The sequence below is a fragment of the Mirounga leonina genome, unplaced genomic scaffold (genome assembly GCF_011800145.1).
Source record: "Mirounga leonina isolate KUSES-001 unplaced genomic scaffold, KU_Mleo_1.0 Mir_128, whole genome shotgun sequence".
NCBI classification, from domain to species: domain Eukaryota; kingdom Metazoa; phylum Chordata; class Mammalia; order Carnivora; family Phocidae; genus Mirounga; species Mirounga leonina.
The window spans coordinates 2,916,776-2,944,390 of record NW_023270320.1 but is presented as its reverse complement, the minus strand read 5'-3'; the positions used below and the strand labels follow the sequence as shown (position 1 = coordinate 2,944,390).

The 27,615-nt window shown below is 43.3% G+C and overlaps 1 protein-coding gene and 1 long non-coding RNA gene across 2 annotated transcripts in view; both read left to right on the top strand.

Moving 5' to 3' along the window:
• Nucleotides 1-10,375: 10,375 nt before the first annotated feature.
• Nucleotides 10,376-11,876, top strand: LOC118009831. The gene is made up of 2 exons (XR_004679039.1): nt 10,376-10,513; nt 10,743-11,876. It is a non-coding gene; the product is annotated as an uncharacterized LOC118009831 (long non-coding RNA).
• A 6,507-nt stretch (nt 11,877-18,383) lies between these two features.
• GPAT4 (glycerol-3-phosphate acyltransferase 4) overlaps nt 18,384-27,615 on the top strand; it is a 33,978-nt gene continuing 24,746 nt past the window's right edge. The window contains exon 1 of the mRNA XM_035003967.1: nt 18,384-18,540. The gene's annotated coding sequence lies outside the window, so the exon portion shown is untranslated. The remainder of the gene's footprint in view (nt 18,541-27,615) is intronic.

The window sequence follows — 27,615 nt, the reverse complement described above, 5'->3', positions numbered from 1 at the left end:
AGTAGGAATGGCAAGAAGTGGTACAAAAGAACACAGGAAGGACTCCAAGGACAAGAAATCACAAAAGCTTCCTGGAAAGGGGGGCCTAAGCCAAGACTTGAAACACTAGAGCAGTTAGCCAGGCCAAGGAGGGAAGAGGAGATGGCTATTTTGGGTAGAAATACCATGAGCAGGGCACAAAGCCATAGGTCATATACAGCACTGTGGGCACTCCAAGAAGCTGGGCAGGATAATAGGATAAGAGTGGGTTGTGGGAGGACAGCTTCCCATCTTTTAGGATCCCATAGGAGACCCCTGGGAGCTTCTGGAGGACTTGAAGCTACGGTCTGAAATGATTAGAATTATATTTTAAAATCTGATTTGCATTTAGAAAGATGCTTCTGGCGACTATGGAGAATGGAGGCCACATCACAGGGTTAGAAATCAGTGGCTATGCTGGCAGTCCAAGTGAGAAGAAATAAGGACCCCATAGCACATAAAGGTGGGGATGGCATGGCAATGGGCAGGCAGCTCTGCTTCCTGTAATGGCAGACTAAGTAATTTGGGTCAATTCACACTGAAGACATTTAAAAATTGGATAAAATATAAAAACATTTTTCTGAAGACATCAAATTGCTAATGAGGTAGTGAAGAATTGTTGCACCAAGATCTAGGAGAAAACAGAAGTCCAGAGAAGTGAGTTCAGCATTTGGCCAGGCCAGGTGTTAGCCAAGAGACTGAATAGCACTGACAAAAGCCGAACAGCCAAATGCAGTGATCCTAAATCTGAGGTCCACAGACCGTTCAATTCAGGGGGTCTATGACCTTGGTTAAGAAAAAAATTACATCTTTCTTTTCCTTAACCACTAAATGAAGCTTAGACTTTTCTTCTGTTACTAATCTAGGCTGCAAGCCGTAGTAATAGTCACAGTACTTGTGACTTTGTCATCAACAGAAATCAAATGTTTTCATCAACATTTACAGTTGTTGCAGATACCTCAAAATGTCATTTACGTTCATCACTATGCTAAATTACAGTTGGTATTAGACCCGCTGCAAGAACTTGCTATTTAATACATTAATAGAGATGCACATGTATTACCTTATCACAAATTTTTAATCAGTGTTTTGATAACTATTTCAATATAATAAGTTTCCTTTGTAATCCTATTTGTTGTATGATTTTAGGGGCACCTGGGTGGCTCAGTCAGTTAGGTGTCTGACGTTTGATCTCAGCTCAGGTCTTGATCTCAGGGTCATGGCCTTGGGCCCTGTGTTGAGCTCCACACCTACTTAAAAAACTTAAAAACAAGACAAACCAAAACATTGTTCCAAGGAGTCCGTAGCCATCAGATTGTCAAAGGACAAAAAAGGTTAAGCACCTCTTGCCTAGTGGAACCAGTGGCACAAAAGTTAGAGTTCAGTGCCTGCGAAGATTGAGAGTTCTGGTAAACCATCCTCCTTTGGGATCAGGGTTCAGGGAGTAAAAGAGAATTAGAAGTAAACCAAGCCCTCACACACAGATTTTAGGTCAGCTTTGAATCATGTGGATGGTCCTGAAAATTTCAAACTTGTAAATTGGATTAAAGCAATCCAATTTATGCTGGTGAACAGAACAAAAATCATCTCTGAGGAAAGAGAACATCCTAGGTCTCAAATGATTTCTATAAATAATTTTTCAAATGCAATGTCTAACATAAAATTAACTAGGCATATAAAGAGAAAAGATAATGTGTGTGAGAATCAATAGAAGCAACAGATAACAGAAAGTCAGGTATTCCAAATGGAGGAATTAATAGGCACAGACTATAAAACAGCCATATTCGTGGGGATAAAAGATGAACTCCAAAATTTCAGGGAGGAACTAGAAGCAGTACAAAATAACACTGCAGATTTGAAAAAAAAAGGGGGGGGTTAGCAATGAGCATGTCTAAAGAAGGAAATGACCATTTAGCTTGGAGGTGAGTGGAAATTACAGTAGAAGAGAGAGAAGTCTAAAATGACATCCAATCTGGGTAACTGTGAAAACAAAAATTACATTAATTGGGATAGGAAAATATAGAAAAATCTTGTTAGTTGGAAGTAGAGTGAAGGAAATGATGATGTCATGGACGTATGGAGCTTAATGTATTCATGGGATATGAAAGTGGAAATTCCTGCAGAAATATGACTGGCTGCAGCTCAGACAGGAGGTCTGGCATGGAATATAACATGGAAGTCATCAGTACTTGGGTGAAGTTGAAGTCCTAGGAGCAGATGAGATAACCAAAGGACAAGTGTAGACTACAGGGTGTGAAGAGAGTGCCATAGATCAGGGATTCTGGTTACAAGTGATGAAACTCAACCTGAGTTAACTTCAGGAAAAGGAATTTCCTGGCTCCTGTAACCGAAAATGGCAGCTGGCCTCCAATGACCAACTAGGTCTACAGATTCCAACACTACGTTGAGAAGGATATGTGTGCGTGTGTGTGTGTGTGTGTGTGTACCAATCTCTATCTTTTCTCCTGCGTCTCCATGTCTTTTGACCTTATTCTCTCCTGCAGATGGGGTTTCTCCTGAACAGGAAATAGAGCGCAGGCAGCTTCATGGTTACTCCACTCCGGCGTAGTGAATTCACATGTTCAAGTCCCACCCCTCCAAGGTGATGCTGTTTGAAAGTGGGGTCTTTGAGACGTAATAAGGTTAGATGAGGTCATGAGGGTGAGACTTCAATGATGGGATTAGTGTCCTTATAAGAAGAGGAGGAGATCAGAGATACCTCCCTTTCCACCATGGGAGGACACTGCAAGGAGCAAGGAGGTAACCAACTACAAGCCAAGAAGTAGGTTCTCACTAGAATCCATCCATGCTGGCATCTTGATCTCAGACTTCCAGCCTCCAGACCTATGAGAAATAGTCTGTTTTTTAAGCCACCCAGATTATGGTATTCGTTTTGGCAGCCTGAACTAAAACAGCATACAAAAGTTCCATGGAATTTCCATCCTGGGAGTCTCTGAGAAAGATGTAGCTGTGTCCTCTGTCAATGGGAAATTGGGACTTCCTTGCTGCTTGTGATTCACAGCCAATCAAGATGCTTTAGACTCCAGTGACCTTTAAAATGAAACTGCTTAAAAATAAACTATTGGGACTACATCAAAATAAAAAATTTCTGCACAGCAAAGGAAATAATCAAAACTAAAAGACAACCTACTGAATGGGAGAAGATATTTACAAATGATATCTCCAACAAAGGGTTAGTATTCAAAATGTATAAAGAACTTGTACAAAGCAACACCAAAAAAACCCCAAATAATCCAATTTAAAAATGGTCAGAAGACATGAACAGATATTTTTCCAACAAAGACATAAATGCAAATCAAAAACACAATGAGATATGACCTCACACCTGTTAGAAAGGCTAAAATCAGGGGCCCCTAGTTGGCTCAGTTGTTAGGCATCTGCCTTCGGCTCAGGTCATGATTCCGGGGTCCTGGGATCGAGCCCCAAGTTGGGCTCCATGCTCGGAGGGAAGCCTGCTTCTCCCTCTCCCACTCCCCCTGCTTGTGTTCCCTCTCTCGCTGTATCTCTCTCTGTCAAATAAATAAATAAAATCTTATTTTTTTTAAAAAAAGGCTAAAATCAGAACCACAAGAAACAAGTGTTGGCAAGGATGTGGAGAAAAAGGAATCCTCATGCACTGTTGGTGGGAATGCAAACTGCTGCAGCCACTGTGGAAAACAGTGTGGAGGTTCCTCAAAAAATTAAAAATAGAACTACCATGGGCGCCTGGGTGGCTCAGTCGTTAAGCGTCTGCCTTCGGCTCAGGTCATGATCCCAGGGTCCTGGGATCGAGTCCCACATCGGGCTCCCTGCTCAGCGGGAAGCCTGCTTCTCCCTCTCCCACTCCCCCTGCTTGTATTCCTGTTCTCGCTGTCTCTCTCTGTCATATAAATAAATAAAATCTTTAAAAAAAAAATAGAACTACCATATGATCCAATAATTCCACTCCTGGGTATTTTCCCAAAGAATACAAAAATGCTAATTTGGAAAGATATATGCATCTTTATGTTTATTGCAGCATTATTTACAACAGTCAAATTATGGAAGCATCCCAAGCGTCCATCTATAGAGGAATGGATAAAGAAGACATGATAGCTATACACAATGGAATATTACTCAGCCATAAAAAAGAATGAAATCTTGCCATTTGCAACAAAATGGATAGATCTATGGTGAGTCAGAGAAAACAAATACTGTATGCTTTCACTCATATGTGGAATTTAGGAAACAAAACAAACAAAGGAAAAAAAGAGACAAAAAAACAGACTTTTATGCCTGGGTGGCTCAGTCGTTGAGCGTCTGCCTTCAGCTCGGGTCATGATCCCAGAGTCCTGGGATCAAGCCCCACATCGGGCTCCCTGCTCAGCGGGAAGCCTGCTTCTCCCTCTCCCACTCCCCCTGCTTGTGTTCCCTCTCTCCCTGTCTCTCTCTCTGTCAAATAAATAAATAAAATCTTAAAAAAAAAAAACAGACTTTTAACTACAGAGAACAAACTGATGTTTACCAGACATACAGAAATATGACTGGCTGCAGCTCAGACAGGAGGTCTGGCATGGAATATAACATGGAAGTCATCAGTACTTGGGTGAAGTTGAAGTCCTAGGAGCAGATGAGATAACCAAAGGACAAGTGTAGACTACAGGGTGTGAAGAGAGTGCCATAGATTAGGGATTCTGGTTACAAGTGATGAAACTCAACCTGAGTTAAGTCAGTGGATGGCGGATGGGTGAAACAGGTAAGGGGATTAAGAGCACACTTATCTTGATGAGCATTAAACAATGTATAGAATCGTTGAATCACTATATTGTACACCTGAAACTAATATAACACTATGTGCTAATTATACTAGTATTAAAATTTTTTTAAAATGAAACTGCTTAAGTTTCGTGAATTAAACAGAACAGACAGGAATCTGGACATGATAAACAATGATGAAGCCATCGATTTGTATGTGGTAATTAGAGGCATAAACTAGATCTGATGACTGATTTGATCTTGGTTTTTAAGGGGTAAATTAGTTTTATGGGATAAAGAAAGCAGGAAGAAATGGCTGGGAAATTATTCAATTGAAAGGAAGAAGGAAGGAATTAAGCAGCTTTTTTTAAAAAAATGAATGTTAAAAGACCAAAATTCTCTAGTATTATGATTAGCAGGAGGAAAACAATGGAAAAGAAATGGAGACTCATAAAAATCAAGCCGCTTTTCTAAAGTATAAGTCAGCACACTCAGGAACATATATAAAGAACAAAAGAATCAGAAAAATGACAAGTGACAAAGACAGAATTTTTTACCAAGAGGAAAGAGACCTATATGGTATCATGAAGAAAAGGCTTTTTGTCATAACACTGGATTGGTCTACCAAAGAAGTTTGTAGAAGCTAAGATCTTGGAGATGCAAAAAAAGTCATAAATACTTTTCTGTTCCTGAAAGCTTTCAACACTTGCTTGCCTAAAGCTTGCAAAGGCTTGGACCAGAAAATCTCCCAAGTTCCCTGGCAGTTTTCAGTCTGCCAGCAGCCCAGCAGTCTTCTGAAGATTTATGCCCAGACCCACACATGCCTCTTTCAGAAAATTAACACTAAACCTTGCATTTGCAAGGTGCTTTTTGTTTATCAAAATGTTTTCACAAGGAACAGGTTACCATGAAATGATGCTGGGATTTGGAGTCAAAACTAGGCTCAAGTCCTGAATCTGCATTTTTTTTAAGATTTTATTTATTTATTTGACAGAATGAGAGGGCACAAGCAAGGGTAGTGGCAGAGGGAGAGGGAGAAGCAGGCTTCCTGCTGAGGAGGGAGCCCAACAAGGGGCTCGATCCCGGGCCCCTGGGATCATGACCTGAGCCTAAGGCAGACACTTAACCAACCAAGCCACCCAGGTGTCCTCAGAATCTGCATTTTTATCAACTCAGGAACCTTGGAGAAATCACTTCCTTATACGTAAAATAGGGAGAATAGTAACACCAACATAACAGGGTTGTCAGAAGGAAAAAGTGAGATAAGGTGTGAAAAGGTTTTAGAAAATTCTTAAATATTAATACATATATAAATTGTTCATTTATTGCTGTCTTCTTCTACAGTACATTGATGTAGGCAGAGATCCCTATCTCATTTGTAGACTATCATGGCTGTTCATAATTACCAATAAGTGATTTAGCCAAGACTGGAACCTAGCACTTCTGACGCAGAAAACCAGTTATCTTTCCTTGACCCCACATCACCTGTCCAACAGAAATATGTTCTAGCCTTGTGCTTTTCAGATGGTAGTCACTACAGAAAACACCGCCCCAGCTCCCCAATTTCCGTGTTCTGTGTTAAGTAGTAAGGTTGCTTATCTTGTGGTAGATCTTTTCCACTTCTAACTTTGGTTCAATATGTTCTTCCAGCTCAATGTTTTTTTGTGGGTGAAGGTTTTTAAAATCTTTGAGACTTTTGCATGCCTGCATGCACATGTGTGTTTCTGTGTTTACCAGATTTGGGAAATTGAGGTGTATAGGATAAATACACACAATCCTGATAGAAGGAGGTCTGAATAATAGCCAGAAACTCATCTTTCAGTCCACATTAGCTTTGAAAGCAATGCTAGGATCTCATTGAACTAGATGCTTGGCATTAGACAATGAGGATGGAGAAAAACCAACTCTTATGCAATGTAGGTCAATTGAAAACCTAGAGCTTATTGAAAAGGACCAAGAGCAAGAGGAAAAGAAGAGAAATATAGAAAAACACAGTCCAGCTATTTCTGTTCCTCCCAAATAACCTCACACTTAAAATAACAGAAAAGTGGATTTAATAAGTACTAAATACAGCTATAACAGACTAATATTAATGAAGCAAAATAGGGGTACAGATAGAATTATCAATGTAGACTGCAAGGCAAAAAAGATTAAATAGGATAAAGAGGGTTATCATTCGTTGATATAAGATAGACTCACTAAGAAGGTATAATAGTGCTGAGTTTTCATGCACCAAACAAGATAGTATTGCAATAATATAAAGCATAGTTATCAGAGAGTATATCAATTTGAGAAAATCACTATCATCATAGAAGATTTGAACACTCGTTTCTCAGAATTTGAATTCAAGTGAGGGAATTTTAACAAAAGAAGAAAACACTTTTTTTAAGAAAATTTTGACCAACAAAGAAAATCTCAATAAATTCCCCCAAAATAAAGGTAATAAAGACCACATTTTCTGAATGCTAAAAATTAAACCCCATGTGGTCAGCAACCTTGCCATTCTGTTCACCTTTGTACCTCAGCATCTAACACATCCTTTACCACATTGTAGGGATCCAGAGTATTGGTGCATAAGAAAGAAAGGAAAGGTGACCCATAATATAACTCTAAATCAACATGAAAAATATATCCTCCCCCAGGATCATCCCTTAGAAATTTCAATAACATGAGAATAATTCTCATGGGGGCGCCTGGATGGCTTAGTCCACTAAGTGTCTGCCTTCAGCTCAGGTCATGATTTCAGGGTCCTGGGATCCAGCCCCACTTTGGCAAGCTCCCTGCTCAGGAGGGAGCCCTGCTTCTCCCTCTCCTCCCCCCTCGTGCTCTCTCTCGCTATCTCTGTCGCTATCTCTGTCTCTCTCAGATAAATAAATAAAATAAAATAAAAAAAAGGTAGCCCACGGCAGCAACCCAAGAACTACTACTTCATTTAAAAATATACAAATGGCTTACTATAAAACTTGACAAGAGATTTGATTATGCGTCTCACTGAGAAGAAAATGGAAATGGCAGAAAATATATGAAAAAAATACTACATACCATTTTCATTTAAAAATATAATCAGGGGCGCCTGGGTGGCTCAGTCAGTTAAGTGTCAGACTCTTGATTACAGCTCAGGTCATGATCTCAGGGTCGTGAGATTGAGTCCCACATGGTGTTCTGCTCTGGGTAAGGAACCTGCTTAAGATTCTCTCTCTCCCTCTCCATCTGCCCCTCCCCATCCCCGTCGTTTTCTCTCTCTCTCTAAAATAAATAAATAAATATTTTAAAAAGGAACGATCAAAACAATCGTGAGAGGGGCGCCTGGGTGGCTCAGTCTTTAAGCATCTGCCTTCGGCTCAGGTCATGATCCCAGGGTCCTGGGATCAAGCCCCGCATCAGGCTCCCTGCCCCGCAGGAAGCCTGCTTCTCCCTCTCCTACTCCCCCTGCTTGTGTTCCTTCTCTCACTGTGTCTCTGTCAAATAAATAAATAAAATCTTTAAAAAAATATCATGAGATACTGTTTTTCACCTATCATATTGGAAAATATTTTAAAGTGTGATCATTCTAGTGATGGCGAAGCTATGGAAATAAGGCAACTCTTGAAGATTATTGGTGAAACTATAAACTTACACAGCCTTTCTGGAAGCAATATGGTGGTACTTATCAAAGTTTTAAATGTGGGTACCCTTTGAACTAACAGTTCTCATTCTAAATATCTGTCATGGAGAAGTTCTCACACATGTACACAAACATATGTATGCAAGAGTTTTTTGGGGGGCTTCGTTTTTTTTTTAAAGATTTTATTTATTTATTTGACAGAGAGAGAGCACTAGCAGGGGAGCTGCAGAGGGAGGAGAAGCAGGCTCCCTACTAAGCAGGGAGCCCAATGTGGGGCTCGATCCCAGAACCCTGGGATCATGACCTCAGCCGAAGGCAGACACTTAACTGACAGAGCCACCCAGGCGCCCCAGTATCCAACCGTTTTAGTTGCACTATTTTATTGGCAAAAAATTTGAGAATCACCTACGGGGCGCCTGGGTGGCTCAGTCGGTTAAGCTTCCAACTCTTGGTTTCAGCTCAGGTCATGATCTCAGGGTTGTGAGATTGAGCCCCACCTCAGGCTCTGCGCTCAATGCGGAGTCTGCTTCTCTCCCTCTCCCTCTACCCCTCCCCCTGCTCATGCTCATGCTCTCTCTCTCTAAATTAAATAATCTTTTTAAAATATTTAGAATCACCTAAATGTGTATAGTAGAGTATGGTGGACCCATATGACAGAATACCATGCACCATGGGCGAAAAATAAGCCACATCTATAATATGAAAAGATGTTCACAGCTATAGATATATTAAGTGTAAAATACATATTGCCTTTATATATATTCATTCTGAGGCCATTTTTGTAAGAATAAAATCTCCAAACCTCTATATAATTAACAATTTTACCTCCTTGCTGGTTTTCTTCTTTATTTTTTTTTTAAGATTTTATTTATTTATTTGAGAGAGAGCGCGCACATGAGCAGGGGGCAGGGGCAGAGGGAGAGGGACAAGCAGACACCCCACTGAGCAGGGAACCGGACATGGGACTCAATCACGGGACCCTGGGATCATGACCTGAGCAGAAGGCAGACGCTTAACTGACTGAGTCACCCAGGCGCCCGTTTTTTTTCCTTTAAATAAACCTTTGATTGATTGAAGTAAAACATACATACAGAAAATTACACAGGGAACTCACCTTTGGTACCACCGCCCAGATCTAGAAGTAGAACCATTATCTAGGAGCCTGGAGTGCGATGAAAGGTCTAAGCTAGATCCAGATGTGTGAGTTAGCATATGAAAGTCATTGAATAATTGTCAGAATTGGATCAGGATCTCGGAGGAAAAGGTCTAAGGTGAAAAATGCAGAGGGCTGAGGACTTGGGGTGCGTTACGGTTGAAGTGACAGAATACAGTGGTCTGCAGCGGGGAATCGGAGAAGGATGCCCGAGGTAAGAACACAGACCCTGAGGCAATCTGATCACATCTGGCGCAGGAGCGCCATGCCCGCAGGCCCAGTGGGATTCCTTATGGAGGTACTTTGTGGCCTGTGACCCTGTCGCTCTGGCCACAACTGACTGAACGAGAGATCCGAGCCCCAGGCCCTGTAGGAGCGATATTGGTCAATGAGTGCCTCCTCCAGGGACCCTCCTCTCTCTTTGGATGTCACACACACACACACACGGCTTACAGAGTAATAAATACATCAACACACAAACAGAAACATAGAAAGAAAGCAGTGGCAAAACGTGATTGGGAAGAAACCGTGAGATGGAGAGATCGGCCCCAAAAGTGGGCAGCAGGTCACTGCACAGGGAAAAGCCCCAAAGCCGACTCTGTCAAGGGAGAGGCCGAGAAAAGTCTGTCTCCCCTGGGGAAAGGAGCCGCAGTGCGTAGGAAACCCTCCCCTCCCTGGAAGCCTGGGTCTGTGTCATTGCCCTGCCCCTCCTCGTCCCCGACCACAGCCACAGATAACCCCAGAGTGACCCCTAGGGCTGTCTGGTCAGGGGTGGAGTGCTGGCGGCCCAGGGCAAAGTGTCTGAGTCACACTTCTTGTCACATCCTTTCACTTCCCCAAGTGGTTCCGACGCGAAAGGCCTTTCGGATTGGCTGCCTCCAGGGGCCCGCGCCCCGCTGCGGCTGGCCGGCTGGGGGTCAGGAGCCCCTAAATACTTCTGGCTGCCGAGAGTGGCCTCAGACTAGGCGAGCTGCCGCGCGCGCCGCTGCCCGGAGCCGCGTGGGGTAAGTGCGCCCGCCTTCAGCAATTGACGGGCTCCCCGTTGGCGCCCAGCCCACAGCCACCGCTTGCCTGTGCTTCCTTTTACCCACTTTCGTCAGACATTTGCGGGCGGGGGACCCCAGGGGCGGAGAAGCGCGCGATGGGGCAGGGAGGAGGTGCAGGCTGGGCTGCAGCGGAGAATGCCAGGTCCTTCTGCCCTGTCCTCAGAACGTCGTTGCCCTCTTGTCGAAGGTCCCAGTGCTGCCGGCCCGTCTCCTGTGCACCGCCCCATGCATCTCTGCCTCTGCCACAGCCCGTCCCCGCAGCAGCTCCTGCGGTCTGGCGGAGCCCAGCGGCGGCCCCTGCGGTCCTTACGCTCCTGCCTAGCACGACCTCCTAAACCCCAGGGCCCCAAGAAGCAGGTGGTGTTTGCAGACACGAAGGGGCTCTCGTTGACATCTATGCACCTGTTTGAGGATGCTGTGGGCGGAGACTCTGAGGAGGGCTCGTGTCACCTGTCCAGCTTCCCGCGCCCCGCATCCCCCCCAACCCTCTGCGCCCCGGGCCTCTCGGCCCCTGGGCCCGACTCGGGGTTTCCGGAGGCGCCAGCAGAACCGGAGCGTGTGCCGGCAGCAGAGCGCGGGGCCGGGGGGCTGCCTGCGAGGCACCGTGCGGGTGCGCATTCTGGCTTTCCAGAAGGCAGTGCAGATGCGCACGACCTTTGATGCCAGCGACTCGTTCCAAAAAGCGCCCCAGCGTTGGTGGTATAGTGGTGAGCATAGCTGCCTTCCCAGAAGCGCCCTGTGTTCACACGGCCGGTCCTTGGAGAAGCGAGACTGACAGCTTCGGCTTCCCAGTGGCGAGGCCCCTAGTGTCCCCGGGCCCTGAGGACGCCATCCGGTTCTGCATCTCTTTAGGGTGTGCTCAGCAGCTTTTGGGGAACAACAGTCAAGGACAGAACTGTTGCGTGGTGCCCAGTTCACAGTCCTGCTCATCAGACTGAAATTGAACTCTCTCGAGGGCCCACAGGCTGAGCCCTCTGGGATTACTTTTTCTGCACAGGCAGAGCTTGATTTTCTTACCCAGGTGGTGCGTATTTCCTCTCTCTCCAGGAGCTTCCCCCAGACTGTTTTTGCTCCGGGATTCATAGCGGGGAAACCGGACTGGGGCAACTCCCAGCCACGGCCCCTTCCTCGGGGGGGCCCCAAGCCTTGAATGCGTTGCATTCTTCTTTCTGGGGGGCAGGCTCACTTCCTGACCGAAGGGATGAGATTTCCTTCCTGAAGATGCTCGGTATGGCACCTTTTATCCTTCGCAGGGAAGGAAGCCTTTGGAATGTGGAACAGGAGAAACGTAAATAAAGCTTTTAAATGTAATTCTTTAAAAGGCCTGGCAGAGAGTGTCCCTTAGGGTTGGGCGGGTGTGTGGCAGAGGTCAGGAGGAGCTCTTTACATTGAAGATAGAGATGCAGCCCAGAAATGTGCTCTTTTACTTTCCTCTCTATCCAGAAAGGGCTAGTTTTCTGGTAACTCAAAGTTGTCTTGCCTCTTCAACTTTTGCCAAAAAAAAAAAAAAAAAGTTTGTTACAGGAGTTCATCTTGTATTGTCTACCAACACCTGACCTTTCCCCCTCTTCCAGCAGATAAGAGTCTGGGAAAACTCTATCTACCTCCAAATAAATGTACTTAAAAAACAAACATTTTTAACTGTTTTGCACATTCTTTTAAGTGTAATTTACCTAGACCCAGAAGCCAGACCTTTGTTCCTATTTGCACCCCCCCCCCCAACACACACACTTTCCCTGTTGTATTTATCCCCCTGTACTGAAACTGCTTATTGAATTGTTTGCTCCCCTCAGAGCCTGGGAGAGCTGGGAAGGGCCCAACCATGTACATTGCTGGCCCATAGGCTGGCCACCCCTGAGATACTCAAGACATATGGTTTGAAATAATGCATGAGTATTCATGCCAGGTATGCCCCCAGCTTCAATTTATAATGTTCTGAGATCCTTAGCCTTTGGAAGATCTTAACCTCTTTTCAGAGACTGTTCATTCTCTCAGATTATCGTTCATAGATGACAAATTTTTAACAAAAGTGTTGTTGTTTTTGTTTTTTAATCTTTATTTCCTCTCATCCTTGACTTCTTGGGCTACGTTTGTTTGTGCCAGTGGTAGGCTAATACACGCAATCATAATAGTTGAGCAAGCAACATTCGCTTTATTTATTTTTGTCCCTTAGAGGGCCTGCCCCCGGCTGACTCCCTCTGTGTGTATGACAGCCAGGTGGTTAACAGGGTAAAGATAGAAGGAGCCGAACAAGCAAGCTTCCAGGACAGAGAGGACACAGCTGCAGCTTCCTCGTCTGATAAGGGATGCCACAGTACCACGACTGTTTCCTCCCCGCCCCCCACTCCAGGCTTCCAGTCTTGACTCATTAAGAGATGATCGGGAATAGGGTGGGTGGTCCCCACTGGGTAAGCTGTCCGGATTGGGAGTCGGTCTCTGAAATTAAAGCTGGTAAGAACAGAAAAAAATGAGCAGTCAGCTATAAAGGTGACTTATTCCCAGAATGTGTTGTAATATAGTTCTCATGAAACCAGGGTTTTCTGAAATCTCATTGATGTGCTTCTAAGAAAATACAGTTGAGGTCAGGGCCCACCACTGGAGAAGGGAAGTCTTGAAAGACCACATAGGTCAGGTCTAACAGTTTAGGGGGGCTGAGGAATCTAGACTTAGGATATTATACTCCTGCAACCACAGAGACAACCAGCAGGATTGAAAAGAGATGCTGCTTGTTAGTCATCTTTGAGTTTCACATGTTTCAGTGCCAGATCACAAAATTGAGGCCCTGACCTCAACTGTATTTTTTTAGAAGCTCATCAATGAGATTTCAGAAAACTAGTGAATTAATATTTGATATTTTTATAAATTCTTATCTTATAAACAGCATAACAGTGTTTAATTGTGACTTTTGGAAATACACATATGTACTATATGCCACAGTTATGTAATCCTGTAATTCTTTTTTTTTCTTTTTTATACTGATAATCTCAGAAAAACAAAAGTGGCCCAGACTCTTGACCTCTCAAACGTCCAGACTAAGATAAACTGGTTTAATTTATGACAACCTTTCCTATGCAGGTAATTTTTCCATTCAGTGACCCCTTTTACTGTCTTTCCCAAATACACCCTGTATTGTCTACCAAATTTCATGCATTAAGTACTAGTTCATTCATGATTTTATTAAATACATGCATACTTTGTCAAGTTTCTGGTAGTCATCGTGTAGTTTTGAGTCATTCAACATTTACTGAGCAACTACACTGTGCCAGACATCATATTAAGTATTGGGGCTAGAAAGATGAATAAAACAAAATTCACAGTCCATTGAAGGGAGCCATACATACAGATGATTGATAAAAATAATTCTAGAGGCACCAGGCAGTGTGAGAAACACATGGAGGGGAAAAAAGGAAAAAAAGAAGAAGAAAACACACACACACACACACACACACAGAATGAGCACCTAGGAAGAAATCAGAGAAAATGTCTTCTTGGAGCTGACCCCCAAAGTGAGTGCCTAAAAGATAGTAGATGTTTGCCAGAAATTACATTTCAGTTAGTTTAAATGGCCTTATTTATGTATGTGATTTCCACAAGACTTTTGAATTATTGTTCCACTAATTGGAAACTTCTCTTTTGCTCCCCTGAGGATCCCAGGAAGTCAGCCATTGTTTTAATGGAGGTGATAATGGCCAGCAGGAGTGAATTTTGGAAAACAGAGAGCTGGGCAAAGAGGAGGGTATGGCCATATTCATCCAAGAGGACGTTCTGTTCAGCCAAGTGTTTTTGGCTGTTCAGCAGCTAGAGCCCCATATAAGCACAAGGTATATCAAATTGCCAGAGCCTTTAGAGACATACATTTCCTTTTCTCTTTTTTTTTTAAACTTTATCATCAACCTATTGATGCTGATTTGGTTTCCCAAGTAGACACTGCTATAAGGGTATGAACTGACCTATGGATTCTATTATTCCAGTTAATTTTGCATTTTTAATGATCCACCTAATTTAATAAATAAGTCCCCTTTATCAGTGTCTCCTGCAGATTTGATTACTATAAATCAGTCCCCAGAAACAGATCATCTTGCTGTGAACTGAAAAAGTTGGGTCTGTGAATTTTCAAGTTGAGGACCACAGTGTGGGTGCAGACTGAAAAACTTGTCTTCTTCATTTTGCTCTTAACTACAAAGTCTCTACTTCTTAAGTCAGAGTGTTCTTTTTTTTTTTTAAGATTATTTATTTATTTATTTATTTGAGAGAGAAAATGAGAGACACAGAGCATGAGAGGGAGGAGGGTCAGAGGGAGAAGCAGACTCCCTGCCGAGCAGAGAGCCCGATGCGGGACTCGATCCCGGGACTCCAGGATCATGACCTGAGCCGAAGGCAGTCGCTTAACCAACTGAGCCACCCAGGCGCCCCCAGAGTGTTCTTCTATTGATCTGATCCAACGTGTGTATCAGCCATATTCTGATGACTCTCAGATTTAAATCACTGGATCTCTCCTCCCAACTTTAGACTCCTATATCAAACACCAGCATCACAAATGGTGGTTCCCCCCAAAATTAAAAACAGAATTACAACATGATCCGGCAATCCCACTTTGGGGAGTAGATCCAAATGTACCGAAGGCAGCATCTCAGATGTTTGTACGTTCATTTTCACAGCAGCATTATTCATAACAGCCAAAAGGGGGAAGAAGCTCAAATGCCCATCAGTGGATGAGTGGGTAAAGTAAATGTGGCATGTACCTACAACACAACATTATTCAGCCTTCAAAAGGAAGGAAATTCTGACACCTTGAACCTGGAAGGCATTAGACTAAGTGAAATATGCCAGTCCCGAAAAGACAAATATTATAGGATTTCACTTAGATATGAGTATGAGGTATGAGTAATTAAACTCAGAAACAGAAGTAGAATGGTGGTTGCCTAGGCTGGGGGGAGAAGGAATGGGAAGTTTTTGTTTAATGGGTATACGTTTTGGTTTTTCAAGACGAAAAATTTGTAAAGACTGATTGCACAATAATGTGAATATACTTAACACCACTGAACTGTACACTTAGAAATGGTTAAGATGGTAAATTTTATGTGTATTTTGCCACAATTAAAAATTTTTTTATAGAGAACACACCTCAGGGTGCCTGGGTAGCTGTCAGTTAGGCATCTGCCTTCAGCTCAGGTCATGATCCCAGGGTCCTGGGCTCCCTGCTCAGCAGGGAGCCTGCTTCTCCCTCTCCCTCTGCCCCTCACCCTGCTTGTGCTCCCTCTCTCTCAAATAAATAAATAAAATCTTTAAAAAATAAAATTAAATAAATAAAAAGAATACACCTTTTGCTTAATTTGTCTTTTTCTCTTGGTGCTTGGAAATGAGCATTGGTATTGCTAGTTGTTTAGTAAATAGTTGTGGTTCACCTCTTAATGTCAAAGGCTTTATACATGAAAAGGTATCTGTGGAAGGGAAAGAAATTATGCAGCACACTTATGGGAATATTCTACTGGGGGAAAGGGCATCTTTAAAAGGAATATCTTCCCATTTGCCATACACACAGCAAACACAATGATTATAGAGGCACATTTTGGGAAATTAGCTCAAAGTCAGAATGACATGGGGGTTGTTAACACTGTGATCCCCCTTTTAAATTTTTTTATTTATCGATTTTTAAAGATTTATTTATTCATTTGAGAGAGACAGAATGTGTGTGCCCGGATTGGGGGAGGGGAGAGGCTGAGGGAGAGAGAGAATTCCAAGCAGACTCCTGCTGATAGCAGAGCCCAGGCGGGGCTCCATCTCATGACCCTGAGATCATGACCTGAGCCCAAATCAGGAGCCGGACATTTAACCAACTAAGCCACCCAGGTGCCCCAACATCCCCCTTTCTTAATGGACTATCCATCAGGTTTTTAAGATTACTCACATAGTTTTTGTATTAAGAGTATTTTCATTCTAAAATGGGGAAATACCTCAACAATAATCTAAAGACAGTCCAAATTCGGAGTGACAAGGAATTTAGCGTTGGATGTAAGCCTAGTCATGCTATAGGCAGTGGGCCTTCTCTATAGATAAACCTACTTTGTGTCCAACTTTTCAAGCATTATTTGCTCATCTTATCTCTCTCATTTGTATTCCTCTGCCTAGAAATGGGTATGACAGAGATTTGCCTATATCATTGACCTTTGAAAACAAAATTCTGGAACCTGAGGGAACCATATTAACCCAGTTCTTTTCGGCTCCCTCTTCAAAAGGAAGTTTGGGATTGCCTTCCTGCACTAAAGAAGTTTAGAGAATGTGTCAAGGAATGTGTGTGTGTGTGTGTTGATACCCAACAACTGAGTCTACTACTTGGCTGGGCAAAGAATCAATCAATGTCATTTGTGTTGAGTCTCTAAAATGTGTGAAACATTTTTTAATTTCAAAATTATCATATAGAAAGAACAGTAATAAATGGTGGGGATTGTAAGAAAACATAAACACAAATACACAAAAGCAGAGCACAGACTACTTCTAAGTTTTGACTGGTTCTGGAGGCAGGAAAGGAGACCAGATATCAGAATCCAAAAAGCATTTAAGATGGTAGTGACCACTTTAAAATTCTAGCCCTAGCACTGAGGAGGACACAAAAATGTATGATGTCCAGTTTCCTTTATGGAATTTAATCTAGTTGAAGATTTTCCAAGGCCATGAATTATTCAACTTTGTATTGCCATTGGGACAATGGCAAAAACTGGCCACATGGGAAGGACTCGGTGAAGATTTGTTAAATGAATAGATAAATGATTGAGTTTAAAATATGTGATAAATCCCAAACGGGTGTGGTGATGAGTGGAAATGAGTGGTCCAGTGTTTTGGAGTAGAGCCGTCATTCTTATCGTCAGATTTTGAGGCTTAAGAATGTGGACTTTACCCTGAAGATTTATTATCAAGTTATTTAGCAAGGAATGGCAATCCGACACTAGTACACAGAATAAACTGGGGGAGGGGGGGCTTGGTATTGGAGGTAAAAATGTCTTTTAAGAACAAGGAGAAGGGCTATTTTTCTTCCTAAAGAGAACTCATTTGAGAGAAGATGATAAACTTGGGTCCTTGGGTTAGGCATTTGAAGTCTGAAGTGCTGGTGAGAAATACACAGGCAAACTCCAGCAGGCACCAGCTAGACTTAAGCAGAGAGATCCGTTCCGAGTTGAGGTGGACGTTGCAAAGTTCCAGCTGTGAGGGAACAAGGAGATTGCCCACACAAACCCCTTGCACTCCGCGGCTTCATTAGTAAGACAAATGACACTCAGGGATGATGACGCTGGTTTCGATGATGGTGATGGTGATGGTGGTGGCAGTGATGGTGATGTAATGGCAGCTGTTTCTTGAGCGTGCCAGGCCTTGAGCTAGGTTCTCTACATACAGAACCCTATCTCACCGCATACTCACAACAGCCCCAAGACGACAAGATAATTTTGTGACTCAAGCCTTTCTCGCTGATCAGGACAGATTTCACCCTCTCTAGAACCTACACGAGAGCCCCTTGGGGGAAGTAACCAGTATTCGGGCCCGGGCACAGCTCAGAAACGTGGAGACCCCTCTTTCGGAAGCGCTCCCCTTATTGGAGCAGGAATCCCGAGGGACGCGCGCCGCGGTGAGGGGCAGGGGACCAGGGCCCTCGAAGCACAGCATCAGCCTCCGTAGCGCTCCGCCAGCCCGCGGTAACGGCTCCTCGCTCGCCAGGGGGCGCCTCGGTCCGTCCCAGGCGCTCCCGACCGCGGGCAGGGGACGCGGCGCCCCGCCCCTCGGGGTCCCCGCCCGGCGCGCGCCCGGCGCGCGGGTGCCGGGCGAGAGATTAAACGGCGGGAGGGGTGGGGATGGGACGCGAGGGGTCACGTCAAAGCGGCGTAGACAAAGGGCGGGCGCGCGCACGTCTTTACGCACGCTTCGGCCAGCGGCGGCGGCCAAGGGCGGGAGGGATCGTCCACGGAGGGACTGGCAGCTCCGGAGGCTCGCGGTCGGTGAGTATGACCGAGTTCCCGCCGGTTCTGAAGGCCACTGGCCCCAGGGGAGCCGGCAGCGGGCCCGGGGGTTCGGGGCCAGGCACCCCGCGAGCGGCCTGCGGTCTGGGAACCCCGTCCCTACGCCGCTGCGGCGTCAGGAGACACCATTGCCGCTTCCTGGGGTTTCCCGGCCCGTCGGAACGTTCCGCCCCCTCGGCCGCGGTGGAACAGTCCGCGCCCCTCCCCGGGCGAGCTCGCGGCGCCGCCCTCGGGTCCCGCCGCAGCGCCCCGGAGGCCGGTGTCGGGCGGCTCCCGCCACTCCCTGCTCGGTCCGGTCCCCCTCCGGATGGGCTCTCCGGGCTTCCCCCGCATCCCAGGTGCTCCGCAGCCCGTCCTCCCCGAGCGTGGAGGAGTGGAGCTCGGGAGGGCTGAGGGGGTATTAGAGATCACGAGGAGGCGCCTTCTCCTGTAATTTCCTTTCTTGGGTCCTTTGGCTTCGCTGGGATGTGGATTTTCTCGCTTGTTCTCCAGAGGAACCCATTTTTCTTTCTTTAGAATTTCTTAACCCCCGAAATCCCTTATCTTTCCGTTTTGATTTCACGCCCTGCAAGGCATCCTCCTACCAGAGGGTCTTGTTTATTTACTCACTTCGTTTCACGTAGGGTTTTAACTTTTGCAGTTTCAAAGTTAGAGAAAACATACTGTTTGAAACATATGGTATTACTCTGTGGAAATAAGTTCCATACTATACTAGGTATAAGTGCCTCTCACTGCTCATGCCCTCAGTGCCATGGATCTTCTCAGTGATAACCTTGACAGCATTTCCTTTCTGGTTCATTTTCCTTAATTTTGACTGAACTTTGAGTGCCTCTGCTTAGTTTCATCTCCTGTAGATTCTCTCTCAACCCAAGGGAAATGGTGTGAAAGCAGTTATCCGTATGCCAGAGACTGTAGAAATGAGTCCTGTAATAATGCCAGTCTGGTATTGTCTTCTCACTTTGATAGTGTTTTTTTGTTTGTTTTTTTACCAACTTTGTATTATAGAGACTTTCAGACATAGAAAAATAGATAAAATAGTGAACCAGCATGTATCCATCATCCAGCCTCAACAACTGATCTTCAGGTTAAGCCTGTCCCATCCATGTCCCCCTTCCCTAAGCTCTGGGATAAATCCTTGATATCAAAAGCAGCTTGAGATTCAAAATAAAAATTGTACTGTTGTGTAAAATCATAATGTACTTTTTTGGGACATAGTCTACTATTGGAAGTTGTTCAACTAAGAAATACGTAATAGCATTGGAGAAGGGCCAGAAAAGGACACCTAAAATGATCAAAGTGCTGGAGGACAGGTTGAAACAAGTCTTCAGATGTGGATGAGAAATTCCAGGTCATCTTTCTAACTTTTTTTTTTGACAGCGAGAGAGGGAACACAAGCAGGGGGAGTGGGAGAGGGAGAAGCAGGCTTCCCGCGGAGCAGGGAGCAGGACCCTGGGATCATGACCTGAGCCTAAAGCAGACACTTAACGACTGAGCCACCCAGGCGCCCCTAACTTTTTCATTTTTTTTTTTTTTAAGATTTTATTTATTTATTTGACAGAGAGAGACACAGCGAGAGAGGGAACACAAGCAGGGGGAGTGGGAGAGGGAGAAGCAGGCTCCCCTCAGAGCAGGGAGCCCGATGCGGGACTCGATCCCAGGACCCTGGGATCATGACCTGAGCTGAAGGCAGTCACTTAACCAACTGAGCCACCCAGGCGCCCAACTTTTTCATTTTTAATGCACCCTCAGGGTCCATAGATGTTCAGAGATTTGTCCAGATCAACCGGAAATAAGAGTCCAAAGAGGCTGGAAACCTCTCCCAACTCCACATTCAGTCTTTTTTCTCCTGTACCATAGTACTACCTTTAAGTTGTTTCTTTAAGGAAAGGGAAGTGTGTGGGAGGGCTATAATGAAGACTTTTACAATGAAAGGTTTGGATGGGTTAATAGGAACTTTCCCATCAAATTCTGGAATAATAAAACTAGGGGATATGTCTTAAAATATTTCTTAAGCCAGACATGGGACAAATGAGAAATTCTAATCACAGCTTTTAGTAAACATGGGAAACTTGTGACCTTAGAAGGGGAATACCAGACTGAGAATAATTACAAACTTTAACAGATGTAGATAACATTCACAGCTATTTAAGAAAGAGTAACTAAGGGAAACTGGGATGATTTGGCATGCACTCCTGAAGTTTTGCTCTTGATAGCAGAGAGAACCATAGTACCCTTCCATAGAACATCCTTTCTTGCCATTAACAGATAAAAATCCTAGGCTGGGTGTAACATGGATTAGGTGTTTGCCTTCTTTTCTTTTTTTGTTTTTTACAAAACTAGTATGTATTTCTTAACACATTTTGTGCTGTTAAGTTTCCTTATCTCAGGAAAGACAGGTAAATTCAGTACTTGTACCTCAGTCTTCAGCCTTAAAATTGGAGGGGATATTGTACCTCCAAGGAATGCTGTGAGCAAAGGAATCTTTGTATATAGAGTTCATCGAGTTTGCTTTTAAGTTTGGTTTATATGACGTAACATAGTTGTTTATAAATTATTTTCAGGATGGACTTTTGTCACCTTGTGCCTTAAATACAGTGGTATCCAGCTTATGGAAATAACTGCTGAGATAACAGCATCGGGGTGTCTTGGTAAATCATTACCCTACAGACATGGGTGCAGGGAGAACTTTTATATTTTGTGTGGGTTTTGTGGGTTTTTTGTTTTTGTTTTGTTTTGTTTTGTTTTTTTAGTAGAGGGAGGGAGAAGAGGGAGAGAGAATCTTAAGCAGGCTCCATACCAAGTGCAGAGCCTTACACTCAGGACCCTGAGATCATGACCTGAGCCGAAATCAAGAGTCAGCACTTAACTGACTGAGTCACCCACCCCTTGTGGGTGTGGGGTTTTTTTGTGTTTGTGGTATCGGAAAGAGTACAGTGGTTAGCTAGGAGTCTAGCCTGGTAACTGGTTTCTGCTGAAGAATAAACCACTTATCTGTATGCACGTCACAAAATGTTACCTTTTATTAAAAATCTCTTGCTTTCTGGAGCTAGAAGCTGAGATTATTTGATTATGGTTGAACTGTACTACAAAATTGTTTTTTCAAGTAAAGTAGAACCTCATTATGGAGTGGCATTTACGTCTTTCTGTATCATTATGCTCAGGGGAGGACTTGACCAAATATCATCAATTCCATGTATCACTAAACTACAAAATACTTAGGATAGCATGATGAATGCTTTTTAAAAGCACTGAATTTTGGAGTTAATAGGAATGTTATAAAGCTTGCAGTTTTTCCTAACTCCTTTAAAGGTACTCTGTCCTGTGAAACATGCATACCCGTGCACCTGCCACCCAGTCACAGGGCCTTGTCTCCTTTCTTTGGGCACTCTTTTAGTTTGCCTTGTGTTTGCATTGCACCTCCTTTTAAACTATAAGCCCAAGATCTGCAATATTAGAATAATGCTTTGTAAAAAGTAGGAGCATAATAAATTTTTGTTGACCTTTTGAATTAAAATACCAAAAAACTGATGAGGAAATTGAAATCCAGGGAAGCTGAATGACTTACAGACCAGATAGTAACAAAGCTGTGCCTGAACTCTTAGCTAAGGAGACTCCTGAGTTCCAATTCTAAGCTCCTCTACGGTATCATTTTCTTCACACAGCAGAGGAATGGGGAGGGAAAAAATATGTATATGTTTTTTTCTTTACCAGTTACACATATTTTATTTTCAGGGTCTGCTTTAAAAGTTTTTGATCAGGGGCGCCTGGGTGGCTCAGTCAGTTAAGCATCCGGCTCTTGATCTCAGCACAGGTCTTGATCTCAGGATCGTGAATTCGAGCCCTGTGTTGGGCTCCATGCTGGGTATGGAGCCTACTTAAATAAAATAAATAAAAAATAAACGTTTTTGATCAGTGCTGTCCAATAGAAATACAATACACACCATATATATGATTTTACATTTTGTAATAGCCACTTTTATTTTTTTTAATTTTTTTTTTCACGAAGTATTTATTTGTCAAAGAGCACAAGCAGGGGGAGTGGCAGGCAGAGAAAGAAGCAGGCTTCCCACTGAGCAAGGAGTGTGATGCGGAACTTGATCCCAGGACTCTGGGATCATGACCTGAGCCGAAGGCAGACACTTAACCAGCTGAGCCACCCAGGCATCCCGTGTAAGAGCCACTTTTTAAAAAGTACAAAGAAACACACGAAAATAATTTTAATCATGTATTTTATTTAATCCAAATTATCCAGAATATCACTTCAACATGTAATCAATATACAGATTATTAATGATTACGTTCAGTTTTTCAGAGAACATTCAAATCCAGTGTGTATCTTATTTACATTTACAGCATATTTCAATTTGGACTACCCACATTTCAAGTGCTCAAGAGTTATATGTGGTTAGTGGCTGCTGTGTTGGACAACAGAATCACTGTCAGCTGAGCATAAAGATAAAGGAGCATTTTAGGCTCTTAGTAATAATTCTGAGGTTAAAATAGTTTGTGGTTGTATTCATTGGTTTTTTTGTTTCATGTCTTAGTGATTTTTCTTTGCATAATTACGATTGTTTCAGGTTTGTAGCAAGTTGAACAAAGAAGTCTGATGGTTCACAAATTTTGTACCTTTGTGATGAAATGCTCTCTCTTTTGGTCTGTGGGATCAATCTTTTCTCTTTTTTTTTTTAACCATCTTGACCATTTTTAAGTGTGTAGTCCATAATAATGCTTTCTCATTTTAACACTATTTAGTCATTGGGGGGAAAAAGGCTTGATTTTTTTTAAAAAATAGCCAGTAACAAAACTAAGTAATAAAATAACCTAATAAAAAATAGGTAAGGATTTGAACACTTCACCAAAGAAGATAGATGGATGGTGAATAAGCAAACAAGATGCTCAATATCATTGGTCATTGGGGAAATGCAAGTCAAAACTATGAGATACCACTTCACATCGATTAGTGTGTCTAAAATTAAAAAGACTGATCCTAGGGCGCCTGCCTTTGGCTCAGGTCATGATCCCAGGATCCTGGGATCGAGCCCCGCATTGGGCTCCCTGCTCCGCGGGAAGCCTGCTTCTCCCTCTCCCACCTCCCCTGCTTGTGTTCCCTCTCTCACTGTATCTCTATCAGTCAAATAAATAAATAAAATCTTAAAAAAAAAAAAAAAGACTGATCCCATCAAGTGGCGGTAAGGTTGTAGAGCAAATGGAACTTTCATACACTGCTGGTGAGGATGCAAAATGATGGTACAACCAGTTTAGAAAGCAGTTTGGCGGGATGCCTAGGGGGCTCAGTCAGTTAAGCGTCTGCCTTTGGCTCAGTTCATGATCCCAGGGTCCTGGGATCGAGTCCCGCATTGAGCTCCTTGTTTGGTGGGCAGCCTGCTTCTCCCTCTGCCTGCCATTCCCCTGCTTGTGCTCTTTCTCTGACAGATAAATAAAATCTTTAAAAAAAAAAAAAAAAAAAGTTTGGCAGGTAAACATACACCTGCTTTAGACTCCGTCATTCCACTCCTAGGTATTTACCTAAGAGAAATTAAAATGTATGTCCATATCAAGACTTGTAGATAGCAGCTTTATTTGTAACAGGCCCAAACTGGAACAATCCAGTTGTTCATCGGTAGGTGAATGCATAAGCGAATGTGGTATATCCATACCTTGGGCTACAGCTCAGCAGTAAAAAGGAATGAACTCGTGACATGTGCTGCAATATGAATGACTCTCAGAATAATTGTGCTGAGTGAAATAAGCCAGACAAAAAAAGATTAAAAAAAAAAAAAAGGCCAGAAACTGTATACAGTTTACATATACATACTGTATATGTAATATGCAATTACATATACAGTACTCAAATGTAAAAACACCATCTCTGAGATGGAGCTCACAGAGCAGCATTCAGGTTGGGTAATGAAACTTCTTGGGTCTTAAAAACCCCAGAAAGTTAAATTGTCCTTTCTTAGGCTGATTGCCCCTGAATATCAAAATATCCTGTGTCCTTTGTCCTTTTTTTCTTTTCTAGGTTCGAAGACTTCATGTTGCTCTGGGGGAACTTGGTACCAGGTTTCTTACTACCCAGTTCCAAATCACATTAGTCCTTTGTAGGCAAGGGGAAAGGTACGTAAGGTCAGGGTGACCTTAGCTAAGATCAGGACCCCAAAACTGACCCTGTTACTGTCGTCTTTCTGGTGAGTTATCCTTTAGCTTACTCTATCTTGACTTTGTCTTGAACCATTTATTTTATCTAGGATTGATGTCAGCTCTATGTATAGTTTTGATTTTTTAGCACTTCAGGTTCACTTCAACCTAGTAGCTCTGAGTGCTAACCTGTTTCCTTGGAAACACTGTATACTTTCTCCTAAGCACCAGCATTCCATTCAAGCGAATTTCTTATACTCCACTACTCTAATACACTTGACATTCAGTTCCCCCCAGCACTATTACCTATTCAAAATGGTAAATAAAATTTTAAAGGTAGCAAAAAAGATAAAGTGACCTCGCCCTCACACTCCTAGAGGCAGCAGCTGTAGCCATTCTTGTATCTTTCCAGAGATCTGTATCTTTGCAAATACATATAAACTGTAGATTTTTCCTTTTCTTCCCTCTCGATTGGTATTTACTGTGGACATTGTTCTGCATCTAACTGGTAGATTGTTTCTTTATCAGTGCACAAGTAAATGTCTTTTTTCATTTAACAGATGAATAGCATTCCATTGTATCTTCTGTTAATTGTGGACGTTGATGTTTCTTTGGATATTACAGAACAGTGCTGCAGTCAGTAACCCTGCACGTACATCGTCTTGTATATGCATCAGTACAGGGTTTCTCAGCCTCAGCACCATTGTCATTTAGGGCTGGATAATTCTTTGCCGTAAGAGGTGACCTACGTATTACAGGATGTTTAGCAGTATCCCTGTCGTCTTTGTACTCGTTGCCAGCAGCTCCCCATCCTGAGTCCTGACAGCTAACAAGGTCTACAAACATTACCAAATGGTAGGGGGAGTGTTGGGGGGAGAGGGGAGAGGTTGGGGGGCAAATGGCCCCTGGTTGAAAACTACTGTTCTAATTTACCTGTTTTTTGCTTGTTTATTTTTTGTTTTTTTAGAGTGTGTGCAAGCAGGAAGGGGCAGAGAGAGAAGGAGAGAGAGAATCTTAAGCAGGCTACACGCCCATCGTGGAGCCTGACGGGGGGCTCAATCTCAGGACCCTGAGATCATGACCTGAGCTGAAATCAAGAGTCAGATGGTCAACTGACTAGGCCACCCAAGCACCCCTCTAGTTTATCTTTAGGATACATTTTTAGAGGTAGGATTGCTGGAGCTAAGGTTTTGTGCATTTAAAATTCTGATGGCCGGGGCGCCTGGGTGGCTTGGTCAGTTAAGCATCTGCCTTCGGCTCAGATCATGATCCCAGGGTCCTGGGATCAATCACCTGCATCAGGCTCCCTGCTCAGCAGGAAGCCTGCTTCTCCCTCTCCCACTCCCCCTGTTTGTGTTCCCTCTCTTGCTGTCAAATAAATAAATAAAATCTTAAAAAAGTAAAATTCTGATAGCCTTTACTGAGTTGTTCTCTAAAGAGGTTGTACCATTTTTAGACTCTAGCCAGCAGTATTTGAGAATATTTTCTCATTGTCACCAGTATGGTGGTTTATAAAATAATTTTTTTTGCCATCTCACTAGTTTTAATTAACATTTATGTGCTTTACAGCTAACCTTTTTACTGAGCACCTAGTGCTTGTTAGGCATGTAGTATTTTTTGGCCTGTGGGTTTTGTGACATACTTTGAAATGCTTTCCTCTCTATCTAGCTCTCTTAAAGTTTGGTATTTAGAACTGAAGACGGGCCCCTGGGTGGCTCAGTCAGTTGAGCGGGCGACTCTTGATTTTTGGCTCAGGTCATGATCTCAGGGTCCTGGGATCGAGCCCCATGTTAGACTCTGGGCTCAGCAGGGAGTCTGGGGTTCTCTCTCTCTCCCTCTGCCCCGCCCCCCCACTCATGAATGTGCTCTCACTCTCTTTTGCGCACGCGCGTGCTCTCTCTAAAATCGATAAATAAATCTTTAAAGAAAAAAACTGAAGACAATACCCTGGGTTTCTTCTGATCCCAATGGAATGATGGTACATACCATTTATTGAAATCTAATATGTGACAGACATTGTGCTTGGTGTGCTTAAAAAATGCATTATCCCTTTGTTGCCTAAGCATTTATGTTTAATGAAATGGTATACTTTCTTTGAGTTGGTATGTGACCTCTCTCTAGACATATTCTGGTAGTCATGGTCTCCTGAAGTAGTACGTGTCACAGAGAGCTAGCTGAAAAGAAATGCAATTGGCCCTTGAACAACATGGGCTTTAAGACTCCAATTCCCTGTACAGTCTAAAATCTGCGTGTAACTTTTAACCTTCCTAAAACTTAACTAATCGCCTACTGTTGACCAGAAGTCTTACCGATACAGTCAATTAGGTTAACACGTATTTTGTGTGTATGTGTCATATGCTGTGTTCTTATAAAAAAGTAAGTTAGAAAAAGAAAATGTTACTAAGGAAATCATAACGAGGGATGCCTGGGTGGCTCATTTGGTTGGTTAAGTGTCTGAGTCTTAGTTTCAGCTCAGGTCATGATCTCAGGGTTGTGAGATCGAGCCCTGCATTGGACTCTGCCCTGAGCATGGAGTCTGTTTGAGATTCTCTCCCTTTCCCTCTCCCTACCCCTCTGCCCCTCTGCTCCCTCGTTTGCGCGTGCGTGCGTGCACGGGCTCTGCCTCAAAATAAATAAAATTTTTAAAAAATCATAAGGAAGAGAAAATACATTTATGGTACTGTGGTTATCAAAAAAATCCATATATAAGTGGACCTGCACAATTAAACCTGTACTGCTGTTCAAGGGTCAACTGTATTTGACTCTGCAGTTAGAATCATAATAGTCCCTGTCTTGTGATTGGGTCAGAACTGATTTAAATGGAGTTCCCTCTGTTATTTTTTCTTCCAGGATCCTCTTTTTCTTGCTAACAATCATCAGAGTGTAAAATTATGATTTTGTGTGTATGCTTATTTGCTT